Source organism: Pristiophorus japonicus, chromosome 4 (genome assembly GCF_044704955.1).
Source record: "Pristiophorus japonicus isolate sPriJap1 chromosome 4, sPriJap1.hap1, whole genome shotgun sequence".
In the NCBI taxonomy this organism is placed as follows: domain Eukaryota; kingdom Metazoa; phylum Chordata; class Chondrichthyes; family Pristiophoridae; genus Pristiophorus; species Pristiophorus japonicus.
This window is the reverse complement of record NC_091980.1, coordinates 70547279-70570283: the sequence shown is the minus strand read 5'-3', so window position 1 is coordinate 70570283 and position 23005 is coordinate 70547279. Positions and strand designations below refer to the sequence as shown.

Sequence of the window (23005 nt, the reverse complement as noted above, 5' to 3'; positions counted from 1 at the left end):
TGAGGAGGTCAGACTATTTCACAGACGGATGGATGAGCTCTCCATCCAAGCTGACTGCCTACTATGGGGCAGCTGGGTGGTTATGCCCCAGAAGGGAAGGGAAGCATTATTTATCAGGGAACGCCACAGCGAGCACCCAGGCATCGTGCTAATGAAGGCCATTGCCCGGTCACATGTATGGTGGCCGGGAATTGACTCAGACCTGGAACACTCTGTTCGCAGGTGCACGACGTATGCCCAGCTGGGCAATGCCCCCAGGGAGGCCCCACTCAGCCTGTGGCCCTGGCCCACCAGGCCACGGTCACGTATTCACTTAGACTACACGGGCCCATTCATGGGAAAAATGTTCCTCATTGTTGTTGATGTGTACTCGAAATGGATCGAGTGCAGCATATTGAATTCGTGCATGACATCCATCGCTGTGGAGAGTCTGCGTGTGGTCTTTGCGACCCATGGCTTGCCGGACATCCTGGTTAGCGACAACGGCCCGTGTTTCACTAGCTATGAATTCTGGGAGTTCATATTGGGTGATGGCATCAAACATGTCAGGACAGCACCGTTCAAGCCGGCTTCCAATGGCCAGGCGGAACGTGCGGTCCAAATCATAAAACAAGGCATGCTCCGGATTCAAGGACCCCTCCTTCAATGCTGCCTATCACGCCTCCTGCTGGCCTATAGGTCCCGACCGCACTCGCTCACAGGAGTCCCGCCCGCGGAACTACTCATGAAACGTACACTAAAAACTTGGCTGTCCCTCATTCATCCAGTCCTGTCAGACATTGTTGAGGGCAAGCGCCAGTCCCAAAATGAGTGCCATGACCGTAACTCAAAGGGGAGATGTATAGAAATCGATGACCCTGTATTTGTTCTTAATCACGCTTTGGGCCCAAGTGGTTTGAGGGTACTGTAATTGGCAAAGAGGGGAATAGTCATAGTGGTCAGACTTAATAATGGGCAGATATGCTGCAAGCATCTGGACCAAGTAAAAAAAAAAGTTCAGCATGGACACTGAGGAACCTGAGGAAGATCGTGAGATGCTGCCCACACCACCGCCAGTGAATGAGCAACAAGAATCTTCAGCAGCATGCACAGTCCCTGCGGCCAGCCCGGACAAGCCGGAATCACCACAGAGGACAGAGACGCATGCCAAGGCTCAATAACCAGACCCCCAACTGCGGCGCTCCACGAGAGAGCGTCGACCGCCTGAAAGACTTAATCTTTGACCCCACAAGATGTTGGGGGGGAGGTGATGTCATGTATGTAACCTTCATGCAACTAACCTTCATGTAACAACACTGCATACTGTATACACCTAAGAAATGCACACCTTGACCACAGGGGGTGAACTTGTGGGAGACACTCCTCACCTGGTCACCCAGGTATATAAAGGGAGGTCCCACGCCGGGTCATCACTTCTTGATCCTGTGAATAAAGGTTAGGTCACAGAGTGACTTTGTCTGCAGAATGTGCCTCATGTGAATTTATAGTAGTGTGTAAGGACACAACATAGATGAAGGCCCGATTTTAGCTCCTGTGCTCGATGAGAATGGGGTGTGTGGGATTAAAATCAGACAAGAATCCTACTCAAAGGATCCACATCCTCTTTGTGTCATACACCATTTTACAGGCACATTTTGAGTAGTGTCCGAGACGCTTTTCCCCAGCCAGACAGGGATCTCATTAGATTGTAAAAGTCAGGGCCTGAGGTCGTCATTTGCAAATCAATTTTAATCCGGGTCGCAGGGGTCACACAAGTGATTTCAGAATCAGAAGAGGCCTAGGAAAGTTAACTTTAACATTTCTTAAAGACTTCCTGCCCCAGGCTTCCCTCCCCTTCCCCACGATCACATGTGAGGTGACCCAGACGCACATCTGTGACTGCGGCGACCATTCCTGCGTTGTCAGCCCTATGTCATTCCCGCCATGACTGGGCGGAAGTCAGGCCTGGTATATGTTAATGAAGCCCAGGAGGTAAAATGGCCCAGATTTTATGCCAATGAGTTGGGGAAAGCCTGCTGCTCACTCTACAGGCCCAACGCTCGCCTTTCGTGCGAGGTTAAAATTGAGGGCTAGAGTATTCCCAGCACTACATGGCAACTTATTCTATTATTATGTTCAGTAAGCATTTTCAAGAAGTTCCTCCTAAACTTGCCTTTAGTAGATGGCTTCATATTTTTGAAAAGATGCCCTCTTGTCCTACAGTCCTGATTAATCAAAAGAATGACAAGTCTTTACCATATCTACTCAATGTATCAAAAAACATGAATCATATATTTTCTCATTCTTTGCAGCTTAAAGATTCTTTAGTCTATCCTTGTAATGCCATAATCTCAAGCCAGAAATCACTGCCTTGAGCACCCTTTTGAATAAATAATGTTGCTTTGGATATATGGGGGACTAAAACTCACCCTAATACAAACTATTAAAACTGTTTATTATACAGAATTATACAGGTATCCTTGGACCCCTACTTCAAACATTGCAACCTAACATAATATTAGCATATTAGTTACCAACACACACAGCAAGATACTTTGAAAGAGGACTATTCAAACCCTTTTGCTCAAACTCATTCTGGATATGAACATTCATCTTGTAATCAGAATTAATTATTTGCACACCTACGTGCCTTGCACGTGCATTCATATATATTAAATACTATATTTCTCCAGATGGCTGAAAATAATACTGGTCTTCACAACATGTTTAGCTTTCATTTATATTACCAGCAAACTTTGCATAATAAACTGTTTAATTTCCGATCACATTGCTCATGGCTAATCTGTGGGATTGAGCATTTTTGTAACACTTTGCATGGACAGCAAAGCACAGTAGAGCAGATCAGAGCACAGTGAGGGAGAACTATGGGGGACGGCGGGGGTGGGGGGGGGGGGAGGATCAGTGAGGGGGAGGGGGCAGTGTATCATCCAGTTTCCAATCAGAAAATTGTCATGTGTCATTAAAACACCTGGATTTTCTTTTCTAAATCACCAGGTTGGCCATTCACAGAGTGAGTCATGTATTTGTGCATGCCTGACCATTGCTGTATTTGAATGAGGAGAAAGGAGTCTTAAGCAGCATCACAAAAATTTTAGGACCACCAGAGTGACACCATATTGACACTCATGGTCCATCAGCATTGCAGGCATAGAGTGACACCCCATGTAAAGCCCTGTCCCCTCAGTACAGATTCACACGAGGCATGTAGTGAAGTCAAGGTCACTCTGGACCTGCACCTTTATTTCACAGCTCTGGAATGCTGCACTTGCCTGAGACCTGTCCTTATATACCTGTCTCTTGCAAGTGCACCCCTGGTGGTAAGGTATGCTGGTGGTTACAGGTCATATCTTATTACAGTCATGTATAGCATGTTAGGATACAGTTATATATAATAATGTAAGATACATGACATCACCCTCCCCCAAGGTCTTATTGTCTTTATAGGTTCAGTCTCTCAGGTGGTCTACGCTCTCGCGTGAAGCGTCTGAGTTGTGGTTAAGGTGTTTGCCTTGGTGTCTGTTTTCCTTTGGGTGTGGTTGCTGGTATCGCGCCTGGGCTGTCTGTTTCGATTGGTATGATTGTTGTTCACTCGCCTGGGCTGTCTGTTGGGATTGCCCTTTCCTCAGGTTGTTCCCTCTGTCTGTTCCCTCTGTCTGTCCACCAGGTGTGGTGCGAGTTCCACATTGTAGTCTGCCTCTGGTTCCGCAGTGTTGTTGGTAAATCTGCTTTTGACTTGGTCTACATGCCTCCGGCAGGTTTTGCCATTGTCCATTTGTACTACCAGTAGTCTGTTTCCTTCTTTGCCCGTTACTATCCCTGCAAGCCATTTGGGACCCCTATCTCATAGTTTAGTACAAACACTTTGTCCCCTATCTCATTCCATCTCCCCCCTCGAATTTCTGTCATGGTACTCAGTCAGCTTACGGCGCTTTGCCTCAACGATTTCGTGCATGTCTGGGAGGATTAATGAGAGCCTTGTTTTTAAAGTCCTTTTCATCAACAGTTGCACAGGGGGGATCCCAGTCAATGAGTGCGGACGAGATCTGTATGCCAGCAGCAGTCGCGATAGGCGACCCTGCAGCATGGGACCTTGGATTTTAAGCATGCCTTGTTTAATGATTTGCACTGCTCTCTCCGCCTGGCCATTGGAGGCCGGCTTGAATGGTGCCGTCTTGACGTGATTTATGCCGTGGTCAATTATAAAGTCTTGGAATTCTGCGCTGGTGAAGCACGGACCATTGTCACTGACCAATATGTCAGGGATTCCGTGCGTTGCAAACATGGTTGCGAGGCTCTCTACAGTGGTGGAGGTTGTGCTCAAGTTTAAAATGGTGCATTCGATCCACTTTGAAAATGCATCTACAACTATGAGGAACATTTTGCCCATGAATGGGCCTGCATAGTCTACGTGCACCTGCGATCACGGTTTGGTAGGCCAGGGCCAAGGGCTCAGTGGAGCCTCCCTGGGGGCATTGCTGAGTTGGGCACAAATGGTGCACCTTCGGACGCAGAGCTCCAAGTCCGCGTCAATACCAGGCCACCAGACATGGGATCTGGCTATGGCCTTCATGAGAATGATCCCCGGGTGCTCGCAGTGCAGCTCCCGGACAAATGCCTCTCTGCCTCGCAGAGGCATGACTACTCGGCTGCCCCACATCAGGCAGTCTGCTTGTAGTGATAGCTCATGCATGCGCCTGTGAAAGGGTTTTAATTCCTCGGGGCAGGTATCGCGAGCCTCTGCCCAGTCACCGGTTAGGACACATCTTTTTACCAAGGATAACGTGGGGTCGCTGGCCATCCAGGCTCTGATTTGGCGAGCCATCATGGGCGAACCTGTGGACTTAAAGGCATTGATTGCCATGACTATCTCATAGTCCTGTTCGTCAGACCGTTCCGTGGTCGCCAGGGGTAGCCTGCTGAGCGTGTCGGCACAGTTGTCTGTGCCTGGTCTGTGCCTTATGGTATAGTCGTAGGACGCCAGCATGAGTGCCCACCATTGAATTCGTGCCGAGGCGTTGGCGTTTATTGCCTTGCTCTCAGATAGGAGGGACGTGAGGGGTTTGTGGTCGGTTTCTAACGCGAACTTGGCCCCAAAAAGGTATTGGGTGCATCTTTTTAACATCGTACACGCACGCGAGCGCCTCCTTCTCTACCATTCCGTACCCGCGCTCCACCCGCGAAAGTGACCTGGAGGCATAAGCTATGGGTTGTAATTTGCCCGCACTATTGACATGTTGCAAAACGCACCCGACCCCATACACTGACGCATCGCATGTGAGAACTAGCTTTTTACCTGGATCAAAGAAAGTCAAAACACTGTTGGAACACAGAAGGTTGCGTGCCTTATTGAAGGCGCGTTCCTGGGCGTCCCCCCAAAACCAATCGCACCCCTTCCTGAGTAGCACGTGGAGAGGCTCCAGCAGTGTGCTTAAGTTCTGCATAAAGTTCCCAAAGTAATTGAGTAGCCCGAGAAAGGCGCGCAGTTCTGAGACATTCCGGGGCCTGGGTGCCAGGCGAATTGCTTCTGTTTGGACTCTGTTGGGCGGATTCCATCAGCGGCAATCCTTCTGCTCAAAAATTCATCCTCGGGTGCGAGAAACAGGCACTTGGATTTCTTGACTCGTAGGCCTACCCGATCCAACCGCTTTAGTACTTCCTCCAAATTACGGAGATGGGAGTCGGTGTCCCTGCCCATGATAAGTATGTCGTCTTGAAATACAACCATCCCCGGGATGGACTTGAGCAAACTCTCCATGTTGCGCTGAAATATGGCAGCTGCTGACCTGATGCCAAATGGGCATCGATTGTACATGAAAAGGCCTCGATGTGTGTTGATGGTGGTGAGTAGCTTGGATTCCTCGGTCAATTCTTGCGTCATATACGCAGATGTGAGGTCTAATTTTGAGAAAAGTTTACCTCCAGCCAATGTGGCAAATAAGTCCTCTGCTCTGGGCAGCGGGTACTGGTCCTGTAGGGAGACTCTGTTTATGGTAGATTTGTAGTCCCCACAGATTCGTACGGATCCATCAGGCTTCATGACTGGGACGATGGGATTTGCCCAGTCGCTAAATTCCACAGGTGATATAATGCCTTCCCGCAGAAGCCTGTCTAGTTCGTGTTCAATCTTTTCCCTCATCACATAGGGTACAGCTCTGGCCTTGTGATGGACCGGTCTAGCATCCTGTGTGATGTAGATTTAGCCCCTTTGAAAGTGTCCACACCTGGCTGAAAGAGATGTTCAAATCGCTTTATAACTGTTGAGCAGGAGGTCCGTTCCTCTAATGACATGGCATGGACATCATCCCATTTCTAGTTTAGTTTTGCCAGCCAGCTTCTCCCCAGCAGTGCTGGTGGGTCTCTGGGGACAATCCACAGGGGAAGTCGGTTCACTGTCCCTTTGTGTGTGACAGAGAGCATGGTGCTGCCGAGGACTGGTACGATTTCTTTGGTATAGGTCCTTAGTGTGGTGTCAACCCTTGTGAGTTTTGGTCTGTCTCTTTTATGCGGCCACAGTTGTTCAAATTGTTGAGCGCCCATGAGAGATTGACTTGCTCCCGTATCCAGCTCCATGTTGACAGATATTCCGTTGAGTAGGACCCTCATCATTATAGGAGGCATCCTGTTGTAGGAGCAGCGGCCATTGATCGTGTTGACCCGCTGTAAATCGGTGTCCCGGGTACTGTCCCCACCATCTTCTGGTCCGCTTTCCGACCCATCCGATTCCTATACCAGCCGAGCTGCCGTTATTTTGCACCTGCGGGCCAAATGCCCTATATTTTCACAATTTCTGCAAACAGCCTGCTGAAATCGACATCCCCTTGACGAGTGCCCACCCCCACACCTCCAGCACAGACCTGTTCCATTGTTCAAAGTGTTTCCAAACAATGAGCTGCGTCTGGCTGATCTCTCTTGAGCTTCTCTTAGTTTGTAGTTGATTGCTCGCATTGTGGGTTGATGAGGTGTGAACGGCCATTCCTGTGGCCCTTGATGGCTTCTGCCTGCTGTCGAGAGCCTGTTCTCCTGGTTTTGTCTGTGTGTGGGGGTAGCAGCTTGTTTAGTGCTGTGAACTTCTTGTTCCGATATTTCGTTAGTTGTCGTACCTGCATTGTAAATCAACCTCGTTTCTTCTTCCCCAACCAAGAATGTCTGTGCAACCAGTGCTGCTGCCTCTAAGGTCAGGTTCTTGGTCTCTATGAGCTTTCGGAATATGCCTGCCTGGCCTATTCCTTCAATGAAAAAGTCTCTCAGCATTTCTCTCAGTTCATCAGAGAACTCAAATAAACTAGCCAACCTCCGAAGTTCCGCCACGAAGTCGGGTATGCTCTGGCCCACATAGTGTCTGTAGTTGTAGAACCTGTGTCTGGCCATGTGTAGACTGCTCACTGGCTTGAGGTGGTCTCTTACCAGTGTGCTCAATTCTTCAAACGACTTGCTTGCTGGTTTCTCGGGTGCCAACAGATCCTTCATTAAAGCGTATGTTTTCGAGCCACAGCTGGTCAAGAGATGGGCTCTTCTCTTGTCTGCCTTATCGTCGCCTAACCAGTCTTTCATTACAAAGCTTTGCTGGAGCCTTTCTATAAAGTCCTCCCAATTGTCTCCCGCATTGTACTTTTCATCTGATCCGTTGTTCGCCATTCTGTGGATTCTGTAATCCCGTAACTCGTCGCCACTGTAAACTCCTGTCCCCTCAGTACAGATTCACACGAGGCATGTAGTGAATTCAAGGTCACTCTGGACCTGCTCCTTTATTTCACAGCTCTGAAATTCTGCACTTGCCTGAGACCTGTCCTTATATACCTGTCTCTTGCAAGTGCACCCCTGGTGGTAAGATATGCTGGTGGTTACAGGTCATATCTTATTACAGTCATGTATAGCATGTTAGGGTACAGTTATATATAATAATGTTAGATACATGACACCCCAGTCGACTATTTAGTTGAGCCTTTTCACTCAGGGACTTGGGGAATTTAACAAAACTCAAGTCCCAAGCTTCTGAAGAGGGTCAGGTCTTCAAATTGACATGTTCATGGAGCCATTTTGAACACAGAAAAGACAACTGTATAGGGATAATCATCTGACATTGCACTTCCTGTGAGAAGCCTCTGCTGTTGGGAGAAAATTGATGTTCAGAAAATCATAGTGCATGTCTAGATTTTTTATATACAATCCCAGGCCAGACAGGGAGCACAGTGGAAAATCACCTCTATATTTTTGTCAAGCACAAGTATAATAACGTTGAAATTTATTTTTGTTATAATCCTAATTTTGAGTATATTATTGACTGAATACGACAGGATGATGGTTGAAAAGATTTTCAGAAAATATCCTGCAAGTCCTCTCTTCTTGGGTTTCATAGGCTGCAGTGTAGTTCACCTGACCTCACTGTTGGCATCTTCCCTGGGCCCCAACCCCTGCTGGTCCACTCTGTGCCACTCCTGGGCCCCGACCTCGCTGCTGGGCCCCGACCTTGGTCCTGGGCCTTGACCTCGGGTCCTGGGCCTTGACCTCGGGTCCTGGGCCTTGACCTCGGTCCTAGGCCCCAACCTCGCTGCTGGGCCCCAACCTCGCTGCTGGGCCCGACCTTGGTCGTGGGCCTCGACCTCACTGCTGGGCCCCAACCTCGCTGCTGGGCCCCGACCTCGCTCTTGGGCCCCAAGCTCGCTCCTGGGCCCCAAGCTCGCTCCGGGGCCCCGAACTCGTCCCTGGGCCCCGACCTCGCTCCTGGGTTCGACCTCGCTCCTGGGCCTCGACCTCGCTCCTGGGTCCCGGCCTTGCTCCTGGGTTCAGGCCTCGCTACACCTCTCCCGGGCCCTGCTCGTCTTGACTCGCTGCTGGGCCTCAACCTCGCTCCTCCGGACCTTGCTCAATCTCGCTGCTCCTCCCGACCTTGCTCCTCGGCCTTGACCTCGTTCCGAGATACGCAGCCAATCAGCTACCTGGATTCCGGTGATGTCACACTTCGAATTTGTCGCCCTCTCAGAACGGCTCTCACTGCTCCCTGCGGTGTCTAGCTGCTCCTTTTATCCCTGGGTGTTGTTGCTAGTGTCTCCAACCAGGTCGGGTCTGTGCATTCTTTAGCACAGTCAAAACCGCCTGCAGCCCAAGCACCCAAGGTCATACCCCACTGCGGGCCAAGGATGGAGAGGTACTCATCAAGGACAGAGAGGCAGTCAGTGCACGCTGGAAGGAGCACTTAGAAGATTTTCTTAACCAAAACTCTGTCTTCGATGTGAGTGTCCTCGCCTCCATCCCCCAGCATGTTACCCACCATCATCTCAACATAACCCCAGCCCGGCATGAGGTTGAAAAGGTCATCTAACAACTGAAGAACAACAAGACCTCAGGAGCAGATGGAAACCCCACTGAGACACTAAAGGATGGCGGAGAAGTACGATCGGCGCGAATACATGAATTAATTTCTCTTATTTTGATGGAGGAGAGCATGCCAGGGGATCTCAGAGATGCCGTAATCATGACCATCTTCAAGAAAGGTGACAAGTCTGATTGCGGTAATTACAGAGGAATGTCCCTGCTGTTTGCCACAGGAAAAGTAATCGCAAGAATTCTCCTCAATCGCCTTTTCCCTGTGGCTGAAGGGCTCCTTCCAGAATCGCAATGCAGATTCCGCCCACTAAGGGGCTTGATGGACATGATCTTCACCGCGTGCCAAATTCAAAAGAAATGCAGGAAACAGCACCAACCTCTGTACATGGTCTTCTTTGACCTCACAAAGGTCTTCGACGCTGTCAACCGTAAGGGATTATGGAGTGTCCTCATCAAATTCAGCTGCCCTCAAAATATTTTCACCATGCCTGCTTCACGATGACCTGTAAGCCGTGATCCTGACCAACAGATCCACCTCAGACCCAATTCACAAACGGAATGGGGTCAAGCAAGGCTGTGTCATCGCACCAACACACTTCTTGAACTTCCTTGCTGCAATGTTCCATCACACCCTCAGTCAGCTCCCTGCTGGAGTGGAGCTAGTCTACAGAACAAACAAGAAGCGGTTGCACCTCCTCCACCTCCAGTCCAGATCCAAGGTCATACCATCCTCTGTCATTGATTACAGTATGCAGACGATGCTTGCGTCTACGCACACTCGGAGGTGGAACTCCAAACCATCGTCAACATACGTGAGCATGGGCCTTACAATAAACATCATTAAGACAAATTCCCCAGCCACACAAACTGCCCCCCGATTATCAAAATCCATGATGAGGCCTTGGGGACAACGTGGACCATTTCCCATATCTCGGGGGATACTGCCAACAAGGGCAGATGTCGATGACGAAGTCCAACACTGCCTTCAGTGTGCAAGTGCAGCCTTCGGTCGGCTGAGGAAGAGTGTGTTTGAAGACCAGGACCTCAAACCCGGCACCAAGCTCATGGTCTACAGAGCAGTAGTGATACCCGCCCTCCTATATGCTTCAGAGACATGTACAGCAGGCACCTCAAAGCACTGGAGAAGTACCACCAATGCTGCCTCCATAAGATCCTGCAAATCCATTGGCAGGATAGGCGCACCAACGTCAGTGTTCTTGCTCAGGTCAACATCCCCAGCATCGAAACATTGACCACGCTTGATCAGCTCCAATGGACGGGCCATAACGTCCGCATGCCCGACACGAGACTCCAAAAACAAACGCTCTACTCGGAGCTCTGACACGGAAAGCGAGCCCCAGGTGGGCAGAGGAAACATTTCAAGGACACCCTCAAAGCCTCCTTGAAAAAGTGCAACATCCCCAACGACAGCTGGTTATCCACGGCTCAAGACCGCCCAAAGTGGAGGAAAAGCATCTGGGAAGGCGCCGAACACCTCAAGTCTCTTCACCGGGCGCACGCAAAAGCCAAGCGCAAACAGCAGAAGGAGTGCACGACTACCCAAGCACCCCACCCAGAAACTGTAGGTCCCGTATTGGTCTCATCAGTCACCTGAGAACTGGAAGCAAGTCATCCTCGACTCCGTGAATTACAATTTCTAAGATACTCCATTCTAAACTAGTTGCTCAAAAAAAATAGGAGCAACTCAGGCTGAAACTTGACCCCATTACTCCTGTTGCAGTTAGTCTGCGAATTTACGTACACAACGCCCGGCTTCCCCATGACCTGCAAAATTTGCTGCCTGACCACCATCAGGGAGGGTACCCAAGTGGTGTGGCTTGTCCCATGACTATCTTGTTGCCTGGGGGGCAACCTAAAGATCCAAGAAAACGCCCAGGTACTTTTTAGTGTTTTGATCGACTCCGCCCCTCCCCCTAACCCCATCCCTAGGCCTGGTTGCTATGCTTCTACTTCTGACAACCAGGAGTGTTTCTGTGCTGGATGGTGCCTGGGCAATGCAGATGGCCTGGGCTAGGAAAAGCTGTTGTACTCTTTCCCCCAGCTAGGGCCTGGATAGGAAATTGGGAATAGGTAATGGAAACATTTGTATGTTCTTTTATAAAACAGCTTTTTAACTGCAAACTCTTCAGAATTACTGAGGCATTTACATGTTTTTTTTCTTCCTGTGTTTTTATATGTGAAGTTATGGTCCAGTTCTGCACTTTATTTTATTGTGACGTGTAATATAATCAGTGCTGTGGTTTGGTTGACTAGCACTTTGAAAATAACATAATTGAAAACATCTTTTGTCGTAAAACTAGGAAAGTTTGTAATAAAAGTCCTTGGCAATATTTTTTTTAATTCTTTTGCACTGTGATTTATGAGATGCTTATATGAATGAATGCCATCTTTACAGTTCTTTTTGTTCATTAATACAGTAGAATTTGCTGTCCTTTTCCTTGTTTTCCCATCATGCTCCTTTTGAAAGCTGTTTTTGTGATTCTTTCCGTGACCAGTTCAGCATTAGTTTATATCGTGGGACTTGGTACTGATTGCCAAATAATATGCACATGATGGTGACCAACTGATGCTTTTTGCTGCCTATCACAAACTGAAAACTGAGAATTCCTTCAGGACGAGCACATAAACAATGTGTGTGCAAATGAGAATCTTGTTTTCTCTCCTTTTTTCCCCCCACTATGAAATCCTTTGGAGCATATAATGTGGTCTGAAAGCTGCTTCTTCATATAAACCATATGTTTCATTTGGCATAACATCAGTCTTCGCTAGTTTAGTTTTTGGAGTTTGGTTTAAATTTTTTTTGGATGGAAGACAAAAATGTTTGGAGTTGGACAGCTGTTTGGTTCTAATAGTTTGACTGCAGTATGTCAGGGTGAATCCGTTTTTTGAGTTCAAGATCTTTTATATTTCTACATATTTTCAATTTGCTGTTGTTTTATTGAAAAGTTTGTGTTAAAGAACTGTGATACATCAAATGTAAAGTCGTAATTTAGAATAAATGTGGTAAGAAAGCATTAATATAGCGTCTGGTGAACATATGTGGCAGTAATATGAGCTTAACCCTGAGTTAAACCATAGGGAGTGGAAAGTACATTTATTGTTGTGTGCAGTTTATACTCCACTCAGTACAACTGGCATCAGAAATTGAAGATAGGTTTTCCAGTGTTTGACTTTTTGATCAGATATAATGATGTAATTGGTTACATCCCTGGTGCAAGGGTCAAGGATGTCTCGGAGCGGGTGCAGGACATTCTAAAAAGGGAGGGAGAACAGCCAGTTGTCGTGGTGCACATTGGTACCAACGACATAGGTAAAAAAAAGGGATGAGGTCCTACGAAACGAATTTAAGGAGCTAGGAGCTAAATTAAAAAGTAGGACCTCAAAAGTAGTAATCTCGGGATTGCTACCAGTGCCACGTGCTAGTCAGAGTACGAATCGCAGGATAGCACAGATGAATACGTGGCTTGAGCAGTGGTGCAGCAGGGAGGGATTCAAATTCCTGGGGCATTGGAACCGGTTCTGGGGGAAGTGGGACCAGTACAAACCAGATGGTCTGCACCTGGGCAGGACCGGAACCAATGTCCTAGGGGGAGTGTTTGCTAATGCTGTTGGGGAGGAGTTAAAATAATATGGCAGGGGGATGGGAACCAATGCAGGGAGACAGAGGGAAACAAAAACGAGACAAAAGCAAAAGACAGAAAGGTGATGAGGAAAAGTGGAGGGCAGAGAAACCCAAGACAAAGAACAAAAAGGGCCACTGTACAGCAAAATTCTAAAAGGACAAAGGGAATTAAAAAAACAAGCCTGAAGGCTTTGTGTCTCAATGCAAGGAGTATCCGTAATAAGGTGGATCAATTAACTGTGCAAATAGATGTTAACAAATATGATGTGATTGGGATTACAGAGACGTGGCTCCAGGATGATCAGGGCTGGGAACTCAACATCCAGGGGTATTCAACATTCAGGAAGGATAGAATAAAAGGAAAAGGAGGTGGGGTAGCATTGCTGGTTAAAGAGGAGATTAATGCAATAGTTAGGAAGGACATTAGCTTGGATGATGTGGAATCTATATGGGTAGAGCTGCAGAACACCAAAGGGCAAAAAACATTAGTGGGAGTTGTGTACAGACCTCCAAATAGTAGTAGTGATGTTGGGGATGGCATCAAACAGGAAATTAGGGGTGCATGCAATAAAGGTGCAGCAGTTATAATGGGTGACTTTAATATGCACATAGATTGGGCTAACCATATGGTGGAGGAGGATTTCCTGGAGTGCATAAGGGATGGTTTTCTAGACCAATATGTCGAGGAACCAACTAGGGGGGAGGCCATCTTAGACTGGGTGTTGTGTAATGAGAGAGGATTAATTAGCAATCTCGTTGTGCGAGGCCCCTTGGGGAAGAGTGACCATAATATGGTGGAATTCTGCATTAGGATGGAGAATGAAACAGTTAATTCAGAGACCACGGTCCAGAACTTAAAGAAGGGTAACTTTGAAGGTATGAGGCGTGAATTGGCTAGCATAGATTGGCGAATGATACTTAAGGGGTTGACTGTGGATGGGCAATGGCAGACATTTAGAGACCGCATGGATGAATTACAACAATTGTACATTCCTGTCTGACGTAAAAATAAAAAAGGGAAGGTGGCTCAACCGTGGCTATCAAGTACTAAAGGATAGTATTAAAGCCAAGAAAGTGGCATACAAATTGGCCAGAAATAGCAGCGAACCAGTGGACTGGGAGAAATTTAGAACTCAGCAGAGGAGGACAAAGGGTTTGATTAGGGCAGGGAAAATGGAGTACGAGAAGAAGCTTGCAGGGAACATTAAGACGGATTGCAAAAGTTTCTATAGATATGTAAAGAGAAAAAGGTTAGTAAAGACAAACGTAGGTCCCCTGCAATCAGAATCAGGGGAAGTCATAACGGGGAACAAAGAAATGGCAGACCAATTGAACAAGTACTTTGATTCGGTATTCACTAATGAGGACACAAACAACCTTCCGGATATAAAAGGGGTCAGAGGGTCTAGTAAGGAGGAGGAACTGAGAGAAATCCTTATTAGTCGGGAAATTGTGTTGGGAAATTGATAGGATTGAATGCCGATAAATCCCCAGGGCCTGATGGACTGTATCCCAGAGTACTTAAGGAGGTGGCCTTGGAAATAGCGGATGCATTGACAGTCATTTTCCAACATTCCATTGACTCTGGATCAGTTCCTATCGAGTGGAGGGTAGCCAATGTAACCCCACTTTTTAAAAAAGGAGGGAGAGAGAAAACAGGGAATTATAGACCGGTCAGCCTGACCTCAGTAGTCGGTAAAATGATGGAATCAATTATTAAGGATGTCATAGCAGCGCATTTGGAAAGAGGTGACATGATAGGTCCAAGTCAGCATGGATTTGTGAAAGGGAAATCATGTATGACAAATCTTCTGGAATTTTTTGAGGATGTTTCCAGTAGAGTGGACAAGGGAGAACCAGTTGATGTGGAATATTTGGACTTTCAGAAGGCTTTCGACAAGGTCCCACACAAGAGATTAATGTGCAAAGTTAAAGCACATGGGATTGGGGGTAGTGTGCTGACATGGATTGAGAACAGGTTGTCAGACAGGAAGCAAAGAGTAGGAGTAAATGGGTACTTTTCAGAATGGCAGGCAGTGACTAGTGGGGTACCGCAAGGTTCTGTGCTGGGGCCCAGCTGTTTACACTGTACATTAATGATTTAGACGAGGGGATTAAATGTTGTATCTCCAGATTTGTGGATGACACTAAGTTAGGTGGCAGTGTGAGCTGCGAGGAGGATGCTATGAGGCTGCAGAGTGACTTGGATAGGTTAGGTGAGTGGGCAAATGCATGGCAGATGAAGTATAATGTGGATAAATGTGAGGTTATCCACTTTGGTGGTAAAAACAGAGAGACAGACTATTATCTGAATGGTGACAGATTAGGAAAAGGGGAGGTGCAATGAGACCTGGGTGTCATGGTACATCAGTCATTGAAGGTTGGCATGCAGGTACAGCAGGCGGTTAAGAAAGCAAATGGCATGTTGGTCTTCATAGCGAGGGGATTTGAGTACAGGGGCAGGGAGGTGTTGCCACAGTTGTACAGGGCCTTAGTGAGGCCACACCTGGAGTATTGTGTACAGTTTTGGTCTCCTAACTTGAGGAAGGACATTCTTGCTATTGAGGGAGTGCAGCGAAGGTTCACCAGACTGATTCCCGGGATGGCGGGACTGACCTATCAAGAAAGACTGGATCAACTGGGCTTGTATTCACTGGAGTTCAGAAGAATGAGAGGGGACCTCATAGAAACGTTTAAAATTCTGATGGGTTCAGACAGGTTAGATGCAGGAAGAATGTTCCCAATGTTAGGGAAGTCCAGAACCAGGGGTCACAGTCTAAGGATAAGGGGTAAGCCATTTAGGACCGAGATGTGGAGAAACTTCTTCACCCAGAGAGTGGTGAACCTGTGGAATTCTCTACCATAGAAAGTTGTTGAGGCCAATTCACTAAATATATTCAAAAATTAGTTCGATGAAGTCCTTACTACTAGGGGGATCAAGGGGTATGTCGAGAAAGCAGGAATGGGGTACTGAAGTTGCATGTTCAGCCATGAACTCATTGAATGGCGGTGCAGACTAGAAGGGCCGAATGGCCTACTCCTGCACCTATTTTCTATGTTTCTATGTTTCTATGTTTCTATGTTATAGCCAATCAAAATCAGTACAATGGCTGTCCACAATTCCATTGAAATATCTGAAAATGAAATGAATGGCAACATGATTGAGCCTGTGATCTAAGGATAGGCTCATTAGTTTTAGGTACTGGCTGACACTGGTAATCTGCCTCACATAAAGTGATCATGACAGTAAATGAAAATCTTTATCCCCCGCAGTGCTGACCTCACCAAGGAATTCCCTGCCAAACATTATTAAAATATTCACATCCCATATTGGGAGATTCAAAAACCATTTAATGTTACTGTAATAATGCTTCTGAGATGTCAGGAATAGCTCAGTACTTCAATATTACTTTGAAAAGAAAATATATATACTTCAAAAAAATCTTAATTCAAAATACCTAGAAACCACTTCTGCTCTATCGGTATATTTTTTTTCACGATTCTCTTGCGTGCTCTCTATTTAATCTTTTATGTTTCATTAGTTCTTGTATCTTTTATTTTTTATTTTATATTATTTCTTATATTGCCATTAATTTATAAACTTTCCTTTTCACTGCCTGTCGCGACCCAGTTTCCATGTTGGAACTGAGATCCAAATCACTTAAAATATATATCCAATTGGCTGGAAAGTAAATTTAAAGCTGGAATTAAGCCAATCAGTGCTGACCTTCCTTTATCTATTAATCTTTCATTTTTTCTTCCTCCCCATAAAGTGCCTTGGGCCATTTCCTAAAGGAGAAAAAACAAGATTCTATTTAAGTGCAAGTTATTATTGCTGTTTATGATATCAGAGATGCAACAGGGTCGCATTTTCTTCAATGATTAAGAAAGCAAGTCAATAGCTCTAACAAGATGACTTGCTGGGAGTCCTGGAAAGCAATCTCTTTAAAATAGAGTAACTCATTGCTGGCACTCTAAGGATTAATTATTTTTCCATTATCCTTCAATTACCTGTTGTGATTTCTGAGTTATTTCCCTCTGATCCAGTAGTTGAATCCGAAGAATGTGCAGGACTTTATTGAAGTTTAAGAAAGGTTTACAGTTCATGTGTGTGAATGCACGAAGTGTGGTAAATAAGGTTGGTGAGCTGCAGGTGCATATAGATACATGGGAATATGATTTTGTGGTGATAACGGAGACCTGGCTCAAAAAAGGGCAGGATTGGGTACTAAATATTCCTGGATATCAAGGTGTTCAGGAAATATAGTGAAGGAAAGTAAGGAGGTGGGGTGGCAATATTAATTAAAGAAAATATTACAGTGCTGGAGAGAGAGGATGTCCTGGAGGGGTCAAGGACAGAATATTTGGTTAGAGTTGAGAAACAATAGAGGTGTATTCTATAGGGACCAACTAGTGGGAAGCAAATAGAGGAGCAAATTTTCAGGAAAATTACAGAAAGGTGCAAGAACTATGGAGTAATGATAATGGGGAATTTCAACTATCCTAATATAGACTGGAATAGTAATAGTGTAAAGGTCAGAGAGGGGGAACAATTTCTGAAGTGTGTTCAGGAGAACTTTCTTGATCAGTATGTTTCAGAATGAGGAAGGAGGCATTGCTGGAAATGATTCTGGGGAATGAGGTGGGTCAAGTAGAGCAAGTGTCAATAGGGGAACATTTCAGGAACAGCGATCACATAAGAATATAAGAATTAAGAGCAGGATTAGGCCATTTGGCCACTCGAGCCTGCTCCGCCATTCAATAAGATCATGGCTGATCTTCTACCTCAGTTCCACTTTCCTGATTCCCTTAATATCCAAAAAACTATCGATCTCTGTCTTGAATATACTCAAAGACTGAGCGTCCATGGTCCTCTGGGGCAGAGAATTCCAAAGATTCACCACCTTCTGAGTGAAGAAAATTTTCTTCATCTCAATCCTAAATGACTGACCCCTTATTCTGAGACTGTGACTGCTGGTTTTAGACTCCCCAGCCAGAGGAAACATCCTCCCTGCATCTACCTTATCAAGCCCTGTAAGAATTTTGTATATTTCAATGAGATCGCCTCTCATTCTTCTAAACTCTAGAAAATATAAGCCTAGTCTACTCAATCTCTCCTCATAGGACGATCCCCCCATCCCAGGAATCAGTCTGGTGAACCTTTTTTCGCACTCCATCTATGGCAAGTATATCCTTCCTTTGATAAGGAACACAATACAGAGAATTCCAATACTCCAGGTGCGGTCTCACCAGGGCCCTATATAATTACAGTAAGACGTCTTTACTCTTATACTCAAACCCTCTTGTAATAAAGGCCAACATACCATTTGCTTTCTTAATTGCTTGTTGTACCTGCATGTTAACTTTCAGTGATTCGTGTACAAGGATATCCAGGTCGCTCTGAATACCAACATTTCCCAACCTCTCACCATTTAAAAAGTACTCTGCTTTTCTGATTTTCCTACCAAAGTGGATAACTTCACCTTTCTCCACATTATATTCCATTTGCCATGTTCTTGCCCACTCAAGTAACCTATCTTTATCCCCTTGAAGCTTCTTTGCATCCTTCTCACAACTTACATTCCCACTTTGCTTTGTATCATCAGCAAACTGGGATATATTACATTTGGTCCCTTTATCCAAATCATTGATATAGATTGTGAATAGCTGGGGCCCAAGCATTGATCCCTTGCGGTACCCCACTAGTTACAGCCTGCCAATCCAAAAATGACCCGTTTATTCCAACTCTCTCTCTACCACCTCAGGCTCTCTCTCTACCCCTTCAACCTCTCTCTCTACCCCCACCCTCCAGTCTCTCTCTCTCCCCCCAAGGTCTCTCTCTCTCTCTCTCTCCCCTAGTCTCTCTCTCTCTCTCTCTCTCTCTCTCTCTCTCTCTCTCTTGCCTAGAGACCAATCTGTTGACCAATACTCAATCGATGCTAGTATATTACCCCCAATCTCATGAGCCTTAATTCTGTTTAATAACCTCATGTGTGGTACCTTGTCGAATGCCTTCTGAAAATTCAAATACACCACATCCACTGGTTCCCCCTTATCTATTCTACTAGTCATAAATTTGTGTTGACTCTGCCCAATCCTATTATTATATTCTAAGTGCGAGGGGGCCGAGGGGGGGCTGGAAGGGAGAGAGTGAGAAACTGGGGGAGAGAGAGAGAGACTGGGGGAGAGAGAGAAAGACTGGGGGGGAGAGAGAGAGAGAGACTGGGGGGAGAGAGACAGACAGAGAGAGAGAGAGAGAGAGAGAGAGAGAAAGCCTGGGGGTGGGGGGAGGGGAGAGAGAGACTAGGTGAGAGAGAGAGAGAGAGAAAGAGAGAGAGTAAAAGCCTGGTGGGTGGGGGGAGGGGTGAGAGAGACTAGGCAAGAGAGAGAGAGAGAGAGAGAGAGAGAGAGAGACTAGGGGAGAGAGAGAGAGAGAGACCCTGGGGGGAGAGAGAGAGACTGGAGGGTGGGGGGTAGAGAGAATGGTTGAAGGGGTAGAGAGAGAGCCTGAGGTGGTAGAGAGAGAACCTGGGGGGAGGGGAGAGAGAGGGAGCCTGGGGGGTGGAGGCGAAGAGAGAGTGAGAGAGAGAGCCTGGGCGGGGGGGGGTGGGGGGAGAGAGACAGGGAGGGGAGCGACATGGGTGGGTGGGCGGGTGGGCATCGGAGGGGAGAGAGAGAATTCAAGGAAGACAGATCACGTTCTTATGTTGGAGTGGATGAAATCCTGAAGTCACGACACTGTCTCTATTCACTTCATACCCAATAAACTCCTGTTAAGAATCCGTACACAATGCCCCAATGGTGGGGTGGGGGGTGGGGGGGGGGAGGTAAGGTCATATACTTGCGCTGGTGTAAAGAGGGACTTCGGCTGGGGAAGGGATGCACTTGGACTGGGATAAAACACTTTGGTTGGGGGAGGCATGCACTTGGACTGGGCTGCAATTGGTGCTGAAATTGTAAAAATCGCTTCCAATTCCTTAGAAATCCTACTGTAAACTAAGTGTTAAGCTCTCAGCAGCCTTTCATTACAAATGCTCCCGTTTTCAAAATGGCATCCGTACCGTCCGCTTAAGATCGGCTAAGATCAGGTAAGGCCTTACTTTTCAGTACGGTATTTAGGGCGGGCAGTAAATGGATCCTAGTGATCAAATTTGAGTTTCTGGGGCCTTCTCCGATGGGCGGGCAGTATGGACTAATGCCGGAAGTAAATATCTGATGAATTTACCGCTGGCGGGATTGTGAGCAGTAATTGATTTTTTTTTGATCAAATTCGCATTTCTGGGCAGTAATTGGGCAGTAATATGATGAATTTTGGGCCCTTAGACTTGGATGCACAGGGTGCAATTTCAAAATTTGCAGCTGACACAAAGCTTGGAAGTATAGTGAATATAGATGAGGATAGTGATAGACTTCAGGAAGACATAGACAGGCTGGTGGAATGGGTGGACACGTGGCAGATGAAATTTAACGTAGAGAAGTGAGAAGTGATACATTTTGGTAGAAGAATGAGGAGAGGCATTATAAACTAAAGGGTACAATTCTAAAGGGGGTGCATAAACAGAGAGATCTGAGGGTATATGTGCATTAATCATTGGAGGTGGAAGGGCAGGTTGAGAAAGCATTTAAAAAAGCATACGGGATCCTGGGTTTTATAAACAGAGGCATAGAATACAAAAGCAAGGAAGTTATGATGAACTTTTATAAAACACTGGTTCAGCCTCAACTGCAGTATTGTGTCCAATTCTGGGCACTGCACTTGTAAGGATGTGAAGGCCTTACAGAAGGTGCAGAAAAGATTGATAAGAATGGTTTCAGGGGATGAGGGACTTCAGCTATCTGGATAGACTGGAGAAGCTGGTGTTATTCTCCTTAGGGCAGAGAAGGTTGAGAGGAGATTTGATAGGAGTGTTCAAAATCATAAGGGGTCTAGACAGAGCAGATAGAGAGAAACTGTTCCCATTGGCAGAAGGGTCGACAACCAGAGGACACAGATTTAAGGTGATTGGCAGAAGAAACAAAGATGACATGAGGAAACACTTTTTTATGCAGTGAGTGGTTAGGATCTGGAATGCACTGCCTGAAAGGGTGGTGGAGGAAATCGTGGCTTTCAAAACGGAATTGGATAAGTACCTGAAGGAACAAAATTTGCACGGCTACGGGGAAAGGGTGGGACTAGCTGAAATGCTCTTGCAAAGAACCGGCACAGGCTTGACAGGCCGAATGGCTTCCTTCTATACTGTGATCATTCTATGATTCATTCTATATACCTCACACAAACCTCACACATGATATCTTGCAACGCAAGCTGTGTTTGAAGCTGTGTACTGAGGGCCTGTAAGAGCAGCCTGTCAACACTGCCAGTGGACCAGGCCAAAGTAGCGCCACACAGCATCCCTTAATCTGGGAGTGCCATTGGAAACTGCAAAGGAATTCTCACCCTGCCCACTTTTCTTGCTGCAAGTGAAATAGCAGCATTTTGGGAAGGAAATCTGCTGTCTTTACCCAGCCTGGCCTATATGTGACTCCAGACCCACAGCAACGTGGTTGACTCTTAACTGCCCTCTGAAATCACCGAGCAAGCCACCCAGTTGTACCAACCAGTACGAAAAACAATAATAATAAGAGTAAAACTCGATGGACCACCCGGCATCGACCTCGGCACTGGCTTCGGACACGACAACGGCAAGCCCAGCCTAGTCGACCCTGCAAAGTTCTCCTCACTAACATCTGGGGACTTGTGCCAAAATTGGGAGAGCTGACCCACAGACTACTCAAGCAACAGCCTGACATAGTCATGCTCACAGAATCATACCTTGCAGCCAATGTCCCAGACTCCTCCATCACCATCCCTGGGTATGTCCTGTCCCAGCGACAGGTCAGACCACTGGCCCTTCCTCCCAACAACGGTCAGCAGCTCAGTGGTAGGTGAGGTAGGTGCATACCCATACTCCACATCTCCACAGCAGCCCCGTTACTGCCTGAATACAATACGGCGTTGCCCAGCCCAGCCTCAGAACTTTAATCATTAGAAGCTTTCTTTCCAGATTAGTCGTCTGCATGGTCGTGCAGTGAGTTATACGAGTCATTCGTGTTCAGAAAATGTCAATAAATGTTGCTATGTCTCACTGGTTTGGGAACGATATCACTAGGTCACTGAAAATATCCCCAATGTCCGTTTCTTTTGACAATGTGTGCATGGATTTGCAATTAAAAGAAAGCACAAAGCTCAGCAAAATTCACCTAATGAGACATGAAAAGCAGTGATTGGAATTTGTCATTTTTAGTGAGGCCTGGAGGCCTGCAGCAAGAATTGCCACCAATGTGAGGCATCTGAAACATGTTGAAAAGGTGATTAGCGGCTGGAAAATGAAACAAAAAATTGTAAAAAAAAATCTAAATTTTCTTCAGGGTCATGCTGATCGTCTCTAGTAAATACTTTAGCACCATGAGTGCTCACTTCTTTAAAACAAATTCTCGGTTCATCACTGCAAAAATTGCATTTCTTTGTACTTCAATTTTTCATTATAATACAACTGATTTAATGTTGGATGTAACTGCAGTTTAAGTCATGAAAGTTCATGTTCCAGTGAACTCCCTTTATAACTACTTTATATGTCATACACGAGACCGTTGAGTTTCAGTTTTCACAATAAACCGAACTGCATTGCAGAATGTGATACCCTATCAGTAATAAAAATCCTGAAACCTAGTCTAATGAAAAGGTACTTAACTTCTTCAGTCACCTTGAAACAGTGGCCTTGGCCATGAGTCTACTCAGTACTGATTTTCAGTTGTACATTGTTTTTTGAGTTGTCAGCTTTTTTGAAGCTGTCCATCAAATTTTCCAAGTTTTATAGGTTGGCATGTATGATAAAATGTGTTTTTGCTTTTATGTTGCTCTTTATGTCAGACCAAAGATTGGTTGTTGTATTGTTCCTCATAAAGTATTTAATAGTTTCAGCTATTATAAAATGACAGAAGTCCTATGGGTATTTGTGTGTATGAAAGCTTCACTGGGGTAGTGGATCTGCGTGATAG

General features: G+C 46.2%; 1 protein-coding gene across 3 annotated transcripts in view; it reads left to right on the top strand.

The window, feature by feature from the left end:
• The window catches only part of LOC139262950 (A disintegrin and metalloproteinase with thrombospondin motifs 2-like), a 407016-nt gene that overhangs the window by 123232 nt on the left and 260779 nt on the right, over positions 1-23005 (top strand). The gene's annotated exons all lie outside the window — the stretch shown is intronic.